The sequence below is a fragment of the Lycium ferocissimum genome, chromosome 12 (genome assembly GCF_029784015.1).
Source record: "Lycium ferocissimum isolate CSIRO_LF1 chromosome 12, AGI_CSIRO_Lferr_CH_V1, whole genome shotgun sequence".
In the NCBI taxonomy this organism is placed as follows: domain Eukaryota; kingdom Viridiplantae; phylum Streptophyta; class Magnoliopsida; order Solanales; family Solanaceae; genus Lycium; species Lycium ferocissimum.
In genome coordinates, this window is record NC_081353.1 from 1,223,884 (window position 1) to 1,241,357 (window position 17,474).

Consider the following 17,474-nt stretch of genomic DNA (forward strand, 5'->3'; position numbering starts at 1 on the left):
GCCAAGACAATAGAACAATCAATGTCACAACACAACAGGGTGGCTAGCGCCAATCACACAACAAGGCCCAACCTAAGGCAATATCCAACCCAACTTCATACCTGAAGGTTTACATGCTTTCTCCGACAATATAATCTAAGTATATGCTTCGCTATACGAAGTCTCACCAAGGGTAAGCCATAACCTACCTGGATGGTCGAACAGCAAACACCAACAATCACTTTTTAGCCTTGCCCTTCCGCTGAACCTCAAGATCAAAGAAGTATAGGCATATTTGCAATCTAGATTAAAAATCATAAAGATCGACACTAATATTGCTATCATTCAATTTAGGTCAAAACCAACCCTAGAATTTGGGAAAACGGGCCCTACGAGGGTAAAACGGGAAACTCAGGGGTAAAATATCAAATTAAACACTAGGTGATAAAAACCCTTCAACTAATTGCTAAATTAACTCAAAGATTCACCCAATTTCAAAATTCAAGTAAAACCCCCAATTTTGGGTATGAACCCTAACCTTTTAATTCACAAATTAAGCCTTAGAGATGTAAGATTCAAGTTACTATAGTCATTACCCATCAATTCCATGCTAACCCACGCTAACTTCATTAACAAATCAAGGTTTTATACTCACAAGTTTATTAGAGGAAGATAATCCAAGACCCACTTAGTTCTCATAACTTTAGGAAGATCCTAGCATGGATTAATGATAACTAGGTGAGGTAAAGAATCAACATTAGGTAGAGATGATAAATGAGTTTACCTGTAAGAGTTTGCCCCAAGAAACCTCTAGAAAAACTCCCAAGATGAACCACTTTCGGAATAATAATGAATGAAAAGACTTGGGGTTTATATCATTAAATGCCCAGTCACTGCCTGTCGGCCGCTATGGCGATCAACAAGCCGCTATGGCGCTGCCGCTATAGCGGTCAGACCTACCGCTATGGTACCACCGCTATAGCGATCAGCCCTACCACCATAGCGGGCAGCTCTACCACCATATGTCACGACCCGAACTACGGGCCGCGACGGGCATCCGGGGCTAACCACCGAATACCGCTCGTGCTATTATCTATATGCTCTCATTCACAATGCTTGTCCAATTTCATAAAAATATCTCATCATTTAAAATATAATCACTTTTATAAACATAAAACAAAAGATATTTATACATATACGTACATATACATGCATATACATGGAGACCATGGGACCATACTTCCCACACATGCGTATCTACGAGCCTCTACTAGAGTACTAAACATATGGACGGGACAGGACCCCGTCATGCCCAAAATATGAATATACAAATATGTACCAAAAGAATAATCAATAGCACCTCCGGATGATGGAGTGCTCACAAATTAGCTACGGCTCCTGGGATCGGCACGCCTCCCCGCCTACGTGGGCATGAACACAGCGTCCGAAGAAAGGACGTCAGTACGAACATTGTACTGAGTATGTAAGGCAGGAGTGAAACAACATAATCTGGAGATCATAAATCATGAGATGAGGGTATAACCTGTACACTCTTTACATATGAACCAGTTTCATGTACATACATCATATATAAATACATCACATACATTATCATAACATGCAAGCATCGTCACATCAATCATGCATCATCACATCGTTACCCGCGTCCGGGTAACCATCCCATGCAGCCCACTAGTGGTGACATGTCCGCCCTTTTCTCGGTGCGGTGGAATCATAGCAGCCCGCCGTAGCGGTGACATGTCCGGCCAATTAGGCGCGGTGGAATTATAGCAGCCCGCCGTAGCGGTGACATGTCCGGCCAATTAGGCGCGGTGGAATCATATTATCACACATACCATGCAATTCATATACTTGTCATCATTAACATTCATTTCATAGACATATCGTGGCTTATCACAATATTACCATAGTTTAGCACCCCTAGTTACATATACATATACATACATTAAGCTTAAGAGCGGCTATGTTTATGTCGGGGCGACATAAGGTCGTAAACCCCCGGTCATGTTATGGAATAAGCATAAACATCATATCTCACCTTGGAGGGATTTACAATTTGAGGTGAGTACATATAAGAAGGAATGCCAATGGATCGTGATCATCATTATTGATTTCGTAAGAACATCATATCTTGGTCTCTAGAGTCGTTATCGCATTCATAGCATATTTCTTGTCCCGTCTCGTCATTCATGAACTTTGACTTTCATCTCTAGAAACGTAGGAGATTTATGAAGGAAGAGGAAAATCATGCATAAGATTCATGCCTTAGAAAGAAGGGTAATGCCTCACATACCTTTGTCGTTAACTACTTTATAGCTTGCTCGTCCTCCCTTAACGTCCTCGCCTTTACCTTCAAGAGAGTTCGTATCGTCGTTAGCTAGGCAATTACAAAACCATGCCTCTTAAGGCTAAAGAAAATTGGGCAGCGTTTCCTTTGTTTATACTACTTTCCGCCATATTCCATATCAACTCCCAACACTCATAACAACTATCACAATATCGGTAATAACAATCGTCATTCATTTCCATGATTCGCATTTCATAATTTCACTTAAATTCTCCATATTCATGACTAAGGTTTATTATCACATTCATTCACTTGTAATACTTATTCCATGCTCTAAATATCATTTATAACACATTCACAATCTCCACATAATCATTTTCGTGATTCATCGCAACTACTATTCAACAATGACATTATTCACCCATTTATGACCCATTTTCTTTACTCTTTCATAATCTAAGTGTTTCATCTTAATAATACTTCAATCGACATCTAAAGTTCATGAAACTTACCTCAAATGGTAGAGGAATAAACCTTGAATGATAATACACCTTCTAGCACAAAACCCTATTTCTTCTCTCTTTGGAATTCCTTGACTTTGATAGCTTTAATGGAGTTTCTTAGGCTTGATTCTCCTCAAATCTTGTTTTTGACCTTTGATTCCCTTGGTTTTCTTGTGGATGATATACTTGGAAGGTTCTAGAGGTGTGGAGAGAGTTGAGGTCGTGGTTGGAAATGAATAAAATGAAATGGACTTAACATTTAAAGACTTGGAGAGTTCAGCAGAGTGGGACTTCCACGGACAGCTTCACGGTCCGTGGAACCCTTTGTGGGTCGTGGAACTGGTCGTGGTTCACGACCAGCCAGCCACACTTCCTGCTGGCTGTTCCACGGACACACCCACGGTCCGTGGAACACTATACGGTCCGTGGAACCTAACCGTGGAACTCACAGTTCCACCGGAATGGTTCCCGTCGTTTCGTTTGATCTCCAATCCTTATGAACCCTTCTTGGCACTTGTTTATCACTTCGTTATTAATCTAGGGGACGTCATAACTCTTCTCCACAACATCCTTAAGGTATCCCTAACCCCATACTCATAGTTTGCATTCAACACACTAACTTATAACTCGATTCTCTTAACAACTTTCTCGCTTCAACTCGGGTGCCTTTGGAAGTCTTAATTAGAATTATCAATTTCTACTTCTTGCTTATCCAACCTCGTATACGTCATGTCCTTTGCGAGTCTACATACTTATATACTAAGGGGAAATTTCTGAGGTGTAACACCATAGCAGTCAGATCTACCGCCATGGCGCTCACCAAACACCAAAAAATCCTGGTGTCTTCCAAACTTGAAATCGACACCCGGAACCACTCCAAAACATTTTGCACACAAACCAAATATGCAGTATACATAAAAACGCACTACGAACATACTCGTCACCTCAAAATTCCCAACGGAGGTCTCGTTTTTCAAGTTAACTCCCCAACGGCCTAAAATCAACTTTCCAACCCAAGCCCCAAAATGCACCCGAGTGCATTGGGAACCGAACCAAATATATATACAAGTTCTAAATGACTATCAGGACCTCTTAAAATTGACGGACACCCAAAAAAGGTTCGTTTACCCAAAAATCAATTTTGAGTCAACTCTTTTTCGCTTTAAGCCCAATTTTCACAAAAGTTGCCCGAATCAAATTTAAACACCTCAAAAAATATGCCAACGGTCCCCTTGGATCAAAAGGGAGCTAACTAAGCTTGAGAAAGGGTAAAAAGGGTCAAAAATGCAATAACAACCAAACGGGTCGTTACATGTCTAGAGCTCGGAAGATGTCGGCCAAGATGATGGGAGCCAAGTCAAAATAACTTTTTTCTTGGTCTTTGGTTATGTCGTAGAAGATAGCATGGGCCAGGTAGATCATTCGAGTGTCTATGGCCAATGATTCGTCCTGTGGAAACACCATAGTGCCTAACAAGGCTATAGCGCCATAAAGGCCTAACAGTCTACCATTCTTCTCGACTCTTGAATTCCTTTTGATATAGAGTATACCCGGTGACATCCTCGAACCTCCGGTATAGATCCCTAAAGGCTATAGTGGGTCTTTGTACCCAGGATGCCTCAGTTAAACTAAGAAACTTCATGATTTGGCTGACGGTGAGCCTTTGTGGAAATAACAGATTATGATCTAGCTTGTTTCGCCTCCTCAGACAGGTTCCATTGTTGTCTATGGCAACCCTAATTTCTTCTAGGGTCGGAGTCATTTCAATATCACTAAAATGAAACAGCATTTCCTTGCCATCCCAATACCCGTACCAATACCTCTATCAGCTCCGGGCGACCCTTTATTGTCATGATAGAGGGTAAGTGTCCTAAAGTGCAACTAATTGTTCTCCGGTGGGCATCACCCAATCGTTCATACCAAGCTCTTAGCAATTACGAGCCTCGATAACTATATCAAAACGGATTCTGCATTCCATCTACAAAACAAAACACGGTTAAGATCCCCCCATCCCCATAGGATCAATGGTTCATCACATAGGCACAAACATGTTTCCACATAGCACATAAATGAGATGCGGTGTTCTTCGGTTCATAGACCGTTCGAACACAAGGTAGTCTCTTCTTAATGAGCCTTAGGTAGGTCTGAGATACCCAAAGCTCGTCTAAGTATGAATGCTCTAGTCTAGTAGGGATTTGGCTTAACTCTATCCTAGTTTTCACTAGAGTGGGCTTTTCACAAAAGATAGGGAACTCAAGCAGACAACTGGGGCTGAACCGTTAGGGCTGTTGGACGACCGCGAACCAACCCCAACTCATAACGGTTCTAAAAGAAATTTTTTGGTTTTATACTGAAGGAACGACTGCATGCTCCGGGAAGTCACCTTTGGAACAAAGTGTAAAATAAATATCAGGAGTGGCGGAGTTGTGATATGCATGCAATGACAGTTAATAATTGTGAGAAACTAAACACATAAACAGTTAAGGCAAATATACTCATATTATATTGGAATCCTTATGGTTAGAACCTTTAAGTCCCCAGCAGAGTCGCCATCTGTAATGGTTCGCATTTCGTGGGCGGGGTTAGCACTCGAAAAGCTACTTCGAACTCATTGGTGCTCTTTCGGACTTTATTTTAAAAGAGTTGCCACCTAATTTTTAGGAAATTAGGAAAACTAGGGGTGAAGGGTTTATTCAAATACCGTGAAAAATCCTTCGTAATCTAGAGTTTCAGGCAAGGGTTAGGATGATCCCCTGGGGAAGGTGTTAGGCATCCCACTATTAAGGATCCGTACTATACGGTTGACCTTCAAATTCCAATGTATGAGTATTTGCATGAACTGTTTATTTAGTGTTTATTCCTGCAAAAATCTTGTCATTTGCGTATTATTTTTTGAGAAAAAGTGTTTGAACATATTCCCTTTATATATAGGGTACTTAGGTTCGGAGTTATAATATCCAGATAAAAATGATCTCCCTTTATATATAAGGATGGTATATTTTGTTTGTTAAGAGAGTATATAAAAGTTGTCATCCTTTTATGCATGTTATTTGTAAAGAATATAAAATTGTTATGTTTAAGTACATAATTTGTCCATGCTTAACTCATACTTTGTTTGGATCGATCCATTTAATATGTTTGGAGTGCCTCATCTAAGAACGTGTATATACGAATGTTTTGTTTGAAGTGTATTTATCTTAAAAATGTACGTCCTTTGTTACAAATTGGTCTCGGACTTGGGCTTATAGCCCAAAAAAATTATGACTTGACATTTAAAAGAAGAAAGGTCCATCCATGTTTTTCTGGGCTTGACCCAACTCATGTATGAAATCTTGTTCAAAAGCCCAATATCATAAACTCTTTATCCCTATGTGGGCTTCAGCCCAAAAATTCTTCTTCTTCATTTTTTTAAATATATTTTGTTGGACTTGGCCCGTTTTTGGGTCTTAATCATTTCCTGGAAAAGAAGATCAGCGGGCTTGCTTGGCCTAAAACTTTGCCAAATTTTGTTATTTGGGGCTGGTCCAAAACATTTATCGTCAGTCTTGGTTTGGATTTGAAAGAAACTTAGTTTGATTTTATAAAGAATGTGTCCCTTGGTTTAAAAACCGATCCGCTTTTGCTCAAAATAACCTTGTAGCATTTGTGACTTTGAAATTCCTCTTATTTCTGTTAGCTTAACTCGTGTCGAAGTAGCTTTGTTGGTTATCCATTTAATTTTGACAAAAAATCGTTATGCTAAATTCGGGTTTTGAAAAATTATTGGGGACTTAAAGTCAATCTAAACGGCATAGGTACCGTTAACCTAAGACGACTAGCTCATACAATAAGGATTCCACTATATGATCTGAGTTTTTTTTACAAGTTTTCCAAATACAAACACAATGAATTATACACATAAAAGAAGATGATAAGAAATAAAATAAGAAGGGAATGCTAGGTGCGTACCAAGCCCCTAGTTAGCCATTTTCACCCATAGTTGGGCCTTCCATATGTACGCCTATTGCTTCCTATCTTCGTGGACTCAATGTCTTCAAAAAAAGGAATTTTCCTATTAGGCCTTAGGTTGTATCTTGACCCGAATGATCATGCAGTGAGGAGGGAGAAAAGAAAAAGGAACCCGGTTAGCTTAGGGATATTGAACTTATCATACTTATAACTATACAAATACATAATATCAAATATATATACATGGATCAAACACATTCACAAGTCATAGAGTAAGGTATCTATATATATATGTATATGTATATATATATATATATATATATATATATATATATATATATATATATATATATATATATATATATATACACACACATTACGAGGCCCCACTGGCAGGGATTTGGGTAATAAGGGAGGGAAGAGTCTTCACCCCCCGTATTCCCGACGCCACTCAAGTTCTAAGGGGTTTCGTGAACCCCAAGCATGGCTGGACACCGGGGGAAGGCTAAGACTAAGCCCCCTCAAAATTACCTCATCCCCCACCAATGTAGCCATAAGATAATAAGCAGTATCCCAGGATCACAACATAACATAGATGGCCATATATATAGACATAATGTAGCCAGAAGCAGACTGGCCCTAATGAGTACAATGTAAACAGAAGCAAACCAAGGACATATGACCAAAGGTTAATCAAAGCAAAACTTCATGACATGGACATGGAGTAAGCAGGAGCAGAACCAAACATACACTCATGGAATGAACCAAAAGCAGACTAAAGTAAACAAGAAACAAGGACCAAAATATGCAGTCATAGGGGAACAAAACAAGCTGCAGCATACAAATGTAAGGTAAACAAAACAAGGAACAAGGCACATGATCATGGATGAGACAACATAAGCTGTAGTATACAGATGTGAGGTGAACAAGAACAAGAAACCAAAGCACATGATCATGGATGGACACAACAAACTATAGCATACAAGGGAGGTAAATACAAGCAAGTAGTAAGCACATAATCATGAGATGGACTAGAACAGGCTACATCCTGTATATAAGAGGCAAACAAAGCAAGTACCAAACACATAACCATGAGATTGACTAGGGCGGGCTGTATCTTGTAGGTAAGAGGCAAGTAGAAGAAATTTAGGCATGTGGACTTGGTAGCGACAGAGGCAGCACTAGAACCTTTCTGTGTTTGGGTTATCATGTACAAGACATGGCATCATATGGAGATAGTAGTGCAGTTTGGACAAGCAAACAGGACATGGACAAGACAAATTAACATCCCAGTTTCATACTTCTATTAAGCCCTTCCTTTTGTGCCTAACTTAAACACATATGCACACTTGAACTCTTTATTTAATCAAATCATCAATCATTCCTAAAATTTATACTTAACTCTAACCTAGGATCTCTTTTGGTCTAGGAATAGAATCCATGTGATCCCAAGGTCCTTTACAATGAGCATACAAACCCCATAGGCAATAGAAGTGCCATGGCACCCTTTATATGAAGGAAAGGTGTTACAAACCAAGCTAGGCTTGTTTTTCCCTTTATCCTTTCTCCAGGGTACTCTAAAAAAAGTTCATCTTAGGTTATGTGGCCCTAGCTCACTTTCAGTCCCTTGTGATCATGTGAAAACTGGTTATTCAAACTATTCACAGCCAAGAATTCAATCCAAAAAGTTGCAAACACATGTACATATAAACAAATATGATCATTTAAGCTAAGTTCATTGTTACACCTCAAAAATTTTCGCGTCGTTTGCGTCATGAGTAAACTAACGTAAGCTCGAAGAGGTCATGAAACCCTTATAATATTAAGGAATACTCTTAACAAGTAAGTGTTAAGCAAGTTTCCAAAGGCTCCGGGATCAAGAAAATCGAAGAAAATAAGTTTGTCAAAAATTTGGGAAAAATTTGGCAGAATTTTGGACAGAAATTTTGGGTCAACTTCAGAGAGGCATATCTCCTAGTATATCAGGAGTTTTGAGGTATTTCAAGAGCCTAAAATGAAGGTCGTCGAGTGTAGTTTTCAATGCAACAAATCGTTCGTCAATACGACATCGGATTAAGGACTTATGGAAATTTTAAAATAGACTGCCAGAAGCCCACGAACCTATGCGGAAATTCTAGAAATCATTTAAAAGCCCACCAATTTCGGCCCATTAGCCCAAACCGAATTGGACTACTATATATTACCCCTTAAGTCATCTAAATCACTTAATTTTTCACCATTTCGCATCTCCCCACCTCTCTAGAACCTCCCACAACATTCATCCAACATCCTTACACCAAAACATATCCTAAATCCTCTAGAACATTCCTCCAACTTCCACAACATGCACATATATTCCAACAAGTCTATATGACAATTTTGGTCATTTTTATTTCATTTTTAACATAGCCCTAAGTCCTAGGAAGTCCTAGAAACCTCTCCAAACATATTCCAACATATTTCCAAGCCCAAACCAAGGATCAAAGTGAAGATTGAAGTTGTTAAGGGTTACAAGTGAGGTCTACACTTGTCTCCTCTTCTTAAAGATGTTTGGGTGAGTATTTTTAAGGTGGAGAAACCATGGAATTGAAGTGTTCTTGAATTTTGAGGTAAGATTTCACATTAGTTTCATGTTTATGAGTTTGTTTGGTAATTATGTTAAGATTTGAGGAGAAGAAAATTGGAGGAAAAGTTCAAATATGCATTTGATGATATTTTGAGTTGTGAATTAACTTGAGTTATAATTATTAGCATATTTTGAGTATAATCTTGTTATGAGGGATAATAATGATGTTAAGGAATTGTAGTATTCGAGTGTATAAGGGGTTGTATGAAGTTGTTGTTATGGATTGATTATGAAAATAAGTTTTGGGATTGAATTGAGTATAGTTTGAATGTAATCTTTTGATTATGAAATTGCTGATGTTTTATTGTGCTTTGGGAGTTGTTTTGAAGATTGGAGGGAGTAAAAGATATAGGGGAGATGCTGCTCGAATTTTGGCAGATTGTAAAGGAGTTTAATTTGAAGGCTTAAGATAAGCATATGACGATAAGCCTAACAATAATATGAATTCTCTTGAATGTAGATTTACGAGCTTGGGAGGATAAGCATTAAGTGGTTAAGGAGACCGAAAAGGTATGTTAAGGCTAGTCCCTTTCTTTCTAAAGGCATGATTCTTTTCCTAAACATGACTTCCATAACATTCTTATTCCCAAAAGCTAGAAGTTCATGATTCTCAAAGTTCTTATGATGCTAAAGATAGATGTTTTCTATGATGATAATAAGGATGAAGACAATCCTATTTCTAGAGATTCCAAAGCTTATGGAGTTTGTTTAATGAGTTTCTTGATTTTATCCATTGTTGTTGATCTCACCTCATAATACTTGTTCCTTCGAGGTGAGATATAGCGATGATGATAATTCCATTTCTAATGCTATCCAAGTTCATCGTTCTTGATACTCTCATGGCACTATTGATCTCATCCTACGATTCCTCTAAGGAAAGATATAGTGATAATGATAATGATGATGATGTGCTTTTATTTATGTACGCTTATATATGTATACATATAGTCATGTGTGACACCGAGCCTATGTGGTCGGGTATAAGATATATTGCGCGCACACCACTGCAGTTGGGTACAGATGTTACCGAGCCTTATTATGGCCCGATACCGAACCTTACTATGGTTGGGTACTGATAATACCGAATCTATATGGCTGGGTACGGTATTGTATTGTATTGTATTGTATTGTATTGTATTGTATTGTATTGTATTGTATGGGTACGTATGTGGATATATGAAATGTTTCTTCTAGAAAAAAGGTTAGGTAGGCATGATGAATGTCTTAAAAGGTATCATGAGGTATAAACGGTTCTTTTATCTTACGCTATTCTTCCTGCTTTTATCATGTTACTATTCATGCCTTACATACTCAGTACATTATTCGTACTGACGTCCTTTCTTGTGGATGTTGCGTTCATGCCCGCAGGTAGACAGGTAGATGGACCAGACCCTTAGGAGCTTCATCAGTGGAGTCTCAGGAGCGCTCCATTTGTATCGGAGCTGCAGTTTATTGGTATTACTCTTTGTGTATATACTTGGGCATGGCGGAGTCCTGCCTCATCTTCATGTATTCTTGTATTCTATATAGAGGCTCGTAGACAGATGTATGTAGCTAGATGTCCTATAACCTTATCAGTTTATATTATTGTATAATATTTTTGGCAGCCTTGTTGGCTCGTGCCTATGAGTATAGTTGTTGTTGATTAAGCAGAGATGTGCTATTATCTTGTGATATATGCCCTTATAGATCATAGTACCCATGAGCTATCTTTGTGGTCCACCTATAAACGATTATGAGATTTATGTTCAGTGGTGCTCCGGAGGTTAATTTTGGGTGCCCGTCATGGCCCTCTAGTTAGGTCGTGACAGTCATAACCATTTATCAACCTCCTCAAGGTATCATTAACCTATCCAGAGTCATAGCATGGGCCAACATACCATTAGCAGGTTACTCAGGTCCTTTTAACTTCATAGAATCATCACAAATAGGTCTACACTCCCTACAGGTCAGGCCATGTCATAAGCTCTATTCAACCCGATCACAGGGATGCACATAACCAGATAAGCAAGCAATGATAATTCAACACATAGGCAGAGTGTTCTATGAGATGCAGAATGCCAAACAGTCAAGTAGTGATACTAACCATGTAAGCAAGTCATTAGAATTCAACTCAGAGGTACAAAACAATTCAAGAAGGGACATAGCAGGCAGGCTTCCACTTTGAGCATTGCATTGATTCATTTTAGAGAAGAGCCTTGGAAGATTTTTGTAACTTAAGGCATATATTTAGACTTAATGGCTTAGCTCACATTCCTTTTACAAATCCCAAGTCATATCTACTAACTAGAACCTATGCAATCCATACATATATGTACACTCAAGACTTTCAGGAAAATGGATCAGAGAAGTATATCATGTAAGCAGTCAGTCAAACAATTTTGAATCAATCTTAATTCCTAGTTATGGTTCCTCAAATATTTAAATTAGGCAAATCTTTTAAAAAAATATTACAGCATAGTTAGGTTCTCAAAATCAAAGACTCAATCAGTGTCACAAGAAAGCAAGTTCTAAGATGCAAGGTGCAGATGCCCAAGTTAAAAAAGAGCAGGATGCACATGATCATAAGTAAAAGAAGGTGACAAACATTAAGGTTATTACTCAGTCCCTCAATGATATTGACTTGGAACATCCCTAGTATACTCCCTAATCCTACTTCCTTATCAAACACCTAACTCAAACAACAACATAGACAACCAATCACCTCAGATTAGATCCCTTTTAGAAGAAATAGTTAAACACATGACTTAAGCTTTACAGGTACTGGCAGGACATTATTTAGTTCTAGGTGCACCCCTTTCCAGAAATAGCTAAGCTTTCCTAATCCACCTGAGGTCCATGTGTATCCCATAACCATGAGAAGAAGGTTCAAAAGAATAGGAAGAAGCCTCAGGGTCCTGAAAGGGAAGCAGGACAAGGTGGGGTCATCACCTCCCCATTTCTTTTTCCTGAATCTTCTTTCAGTAAAAAAAAGATCCTGGGTTCCACTGGTCATTACCTCCAGTTCATGCCCAGGCTCACCTTTTACTCTACTAAGACCCTTCCCTCTTCTGTCCTCATCCCTATACCCCAGTGACAACTACTAAGAGACTTGGGATGGTTTAGAATAGCTTATCACTATCATAAGTCTACCATATTTGACGCATTAAACCTTATTCGAACCTTTAAGGTCTTATGGTCAAGTTACAAGCATGATCAAATATTACTGAGTCATTCAATCCCCACAGATAAGTGTTAACATATTAAGAAGGCAAATAATCGGCTGATGATTCATGCTTGGCATCCCACAGAGTTTACTTAGATTCCAGATAGTCTTACTCATGGAACATATGGAAAAAATCAACACTCAATCAGTCACACAATGCTTGCATTAATCATTTAATCAACTGGACAAGGATTAACTCAAGTGTGCATGTACATGATAGGTCACTCCAATTTCAAGTCAATAATCAAATAAGGGAAGGAAGTAGACCACAGAAAATGGCAACTCACAGCATCATGTCTTATGCATTCTATCCATAATCATTTCAAAGTAAAGCATTTTTAGATATGAAAAAAGCAAGAAGGACAATCAACCTAAGGTCTCATATGCATACTAGACAGACCCTGACCATACAAAGTAAAACTAGGGATGTAATGATACTAGACCTTTTTACCTCATCCTTCAACCTAAATAAGATACAGAGTAAAGATAACCCCAGACAGAACCAAACAACCTCAAAGTCTCAGATTTACAGTAATAACTGCACACCCATTTCAAGCTTTGACACAGAGGAAACAAGGTAACAAAACTTCATGGAATAGGATTTGGACAAAGATTGCTCGGGTTTCACTAAACTCAATCATAGTTGGTTCTCCATATCCAATCACTTATAAATGGCATAATACAGCTCATCGTTAATCATGACCATCAGAACAGACTAGTTTTAAAACACTTGAGTGATCATATAGGGATATTTATGTTGGAAACTAAACAAGCAGCAAACATTATGCATACTCCCAGGTTATTCCATTTTTAGGGATGTATCCTTCAATTCTATTACCAATAATCACATCAAGTTATAATTTTTAAATTCAAAACCACATTACCCTAGACTCAGCCTCCCATCATCATATTCAAACCATCTAATCAACCATACTTAAACAAGACAAACAAATGAAGGCTAATTTACTTTCATTGATAAACTCAAAAAAGACAAGATAAGATTCTCACTGGCCTAACTCATCAAATAGTTCTTAATTAATCATGATTTGCATATTTTCCACAAATGACCATGAACTAATATGGTGCTATCAGGACCCTAACTCAAACTAAGCATGTATCATTAGACTAATCACCACTCAAACAGGCAAAGATCAGAAAATGAATATGACTAAGAAGTACTATTATTAGCAGGAATTTTGGCAAACTAAACAACCCATTACTAATAATTCTCTAAACGAAAGCAAGGAAATAACAATAAAATAACCTAAACTAATCAGATTTACTCTTAATTGGAACTAAAAAAAACAATGAAGAAAGAATGGCAACAAGATTAAATCTTACCTTTTGTCTATAGCCGTGTACAAGAACGAACTTGGAACCTTTGTGATTTCAATTCCCACACTCAGCTACCCAAAATATAAGACACGAAAAGAAATAAATTTTTAGAACTGGAAAGACTCAAACCCTTTAGTTAAAGTCTAAAATAATACTGATTAAGCCTAAATTTCGAGTAAAACTCAAAGTTCAAGCCTCTTAAGGTTGTAAAACTTGTTTAAATGGTGAGGGATGGGGTTCTATTTATAGAACCCCAAAATTTGTCTCAAATCCTATAATACCGATGTGGGACTTGTGGATTTTTCATAAGTCTTCACTTGTTTCAACTTTGATTCGACCTTATACGGTCCAAATTGAAAGGAAAATATAATCAATGGCTCGTACTCATCTTACACAACTGTAAATCGATGAAAAATTAAAAAAAATACGTAAGAATTGTACCTTTGGAGAGCGTTTGGACGAATTTGTGAAGAAAACATATGGAAAAGGACGAAGCAATCCTCTCCTCTGATTTTCCCATGCTTTACACTCCATGCTACAATGGGACGCGATGAGGAAAGGGGGAGGGGTGGTCATTGGTGGAAGCGGCGCTAGGGTTTTGCCCTAGCCACCTCGCCTCTTTCTCTTTTACTTAGAGACCCTTAGGGTCTGAGAAATGAAGGGAGGGTATATGCATTGCCTCCCCTTTAATTGCTACGTGGGCCAGGTCTGGTCCTGTATTTGGACTGGGCTCGGCCACTTAATTAAAAAAAAAAGGGGCCTATTTTTTGTATATTGTATACACATATAAGTGTATATGAAGTGTATACATACATGTAGAGGTAAGACATGCATTTTATAAAAATAGAAAAATGCTCAAAATGACTAATTATTGATCGTAGTTAATCAAATCATGGTCAAATTAAGACGTAATTAATTCAAAACAGGACCATTAAATTCATTTTTTGCAAACATGGCCTCAATTGGCTTTAAAACTAAATGATCGTTGCAATTATACCCTTTTATCTAGCTAATTGCAAAAATATCCTTGATTAATCTTAATCCGATTAATTATTTCAAATATAGCCTTATTTTGGTATAAATTAACCAATTAAAGCTAATTTGCGCTAATGACCTCAATTGATTTGCCAATGGATTTGGTCATCTCAATTAAAGCCACTAGGAGACTAGATTTACAAAAATGACCCCAATCACCTTAAACCATGAATTCGTTAATTTAATGTGGTCATTTATGTAAAACAATTAAATAATCAAAACCAATTTGCAAAAATGATCCCTCGAATTAACCAAATTAATTACTAAAATGATTTATTAATCTCCAACCATTATGCAAACACACAAAAATTAAAGATTGAGGGGTAAAATGGTCAATTCCTTTAATTAGTCAAATAACTTGGATAAAAATAGAATAAATTTTTTATTAATCTGATTTTCCTTGATTCAACAATTAAGTAAATAATTATTCTAAATTGTTTTGCTTTTGATTAATTCTAATAAAATATTCCATAAATGTCATAAAATATCAATCAATTTCTAAATAATTTTTACTATCATGAAAATCTTTTTTATCGATTTAAAAGAGTAAAACTTTGACCTGAACAATTTTATAAAATTCTATTTAGACCCTTTAAGGTGCACAACTTATTCTATTTATTATCCGACGACTCTGAGTAATTAAAAAAATCACAGGAGGTCAAAAATTAGGTGTCAACAATCTCTTCTAGGGTCGGGGTCATCTCGATGTTACCAAATTTGAATAACATTTCCTTGTTATCCCAGTACCTGGCTAACGCTTCTAGTAACTCTGGACGACCTTTCATGGCCATGATAGAGGGTAGGTGACCCAAAGTACAACTAACGGTCCGACGATGAGCATCTCCTAACCATTCCCACCAAGCTCTAAGAAAATCCGGGGCCTCGAGGACTATGTCAAACTGAATTCTTCTTTCCATCTACAAACAAAACACCGATAAGATTCCCCCCTTTCCCGTAGGGCCAATGGTTCACCACATAGCTACAAACATGCTTCCACATAGCACATAAATGAAATGTGGTGTCTTCGGGTCATAGACCGTCCGATCACAAGGTAGTCTTCTTAATGAGCCCAAGGTAGGTCTGAGATACCCAAGGCTCATCTAAGTACGAATGCTCAGTTCAGTAGGGATTTGACTTAGCTCTATCCTAATTATCACTACAGTGGGCTTTTACAAATGACCGAAAACCCGAGCGGACAACTGGGGCTGAACCGTTAGGGCTGTTGGACGACCACGAACCAACCCCGCTCATAACGGTTCCAAATAAAGTATTTTGTTTTATAATGAAGGAACGACCACGTGCTCCTCGAGGTCGCCTTAGAAATAAAATGTAAAATAAATGCCAGGAGTGGCGGAGTTATGATATGCATGCAATGACAGCTATAATTGCAGGAAAATAAACACATAACAGTTAAAACAAATAAAATCATATTATACAAGAATCCTTATGGTCAGAACCTTAAAGTCCCCAGCAGAGTCGACATCTTTTATGGTTCGCGTTTCGCTGGCGGGGTTAGCGCTCGGAAAGCTACTTCGAACTTGTTGGTGCTCTTTCGGACTTGATTTGAAAAAGAGTCGCCACCTAATTTTTAGGAAATTAGGAAAACTAAAGGTGAAGGTTTTATTCAAATACAGTGAAAAAACCTTCGTAATCCAAAGTTCTAGGTAAGGGTTCTGGTGATCCCCTAGAGAAGGTGTTAGGCACCCTAGTATTAAAGATCTGTACTATATGGTTAACCTTCGAATTCCAGTGTATGATTATTTGCTTTAACTGTTTATCTAGTGTTTACTTCCCACATTTATAAAAGATTGTCATTTATTGCATATCATTTAGTTTTTGAAAGAGAATTGAATATATCTCCCTTATACATGGGTATTTTAGGTTCGATTCATAATATCTGGGTAATAATAGCTTTTCTTCTATATATAAGGGTAATGTATTTTATTCATAAGAAAGAGTGTAAAATTGTTTCAATTTTGGCAAAATGTACAATATACATATATATATATATATATATATATATATATATATATATATATATAGTTATGTTATAATCATACACTTTGCTACGGGTTGGTTCGTATAATTCGTTAGAACGCCTTATCCTAAAACTCCTTTTTACGAACGTTTTCCACTTATTTGAACAGTTTTGACTTACGAAAATAGTTCGTTTTATCAGCGGTTCATAGGCCTGTGCATACATTCAAGTGATTAGAGTTGGGTTTGAAAATTCGACTTTGTTTTAAAGAGGGAGTTTCAGTGTGGGCTTGGCCCAAATTTATATTTTTCTGATTCATTTTCTAAAACTCAACTGACGCTTAGCCCCCAAAATTTTCTTTGTTTTATTTTTTGGGCTTGGCCCAGATATCACTTATTTCAACTCCTTATTTGGATCTAAGAAACTTAATTTTATTTTAAAAGAATGAATCCCTTGGTTTCAAAATTGATCTAGTTTTAAAGAAAATATCACAGTGTCGGTCATTTTGAAAACTCCCTTTTTATCCTTTCATCTTTAACTTTTATCAAAACGGGTTT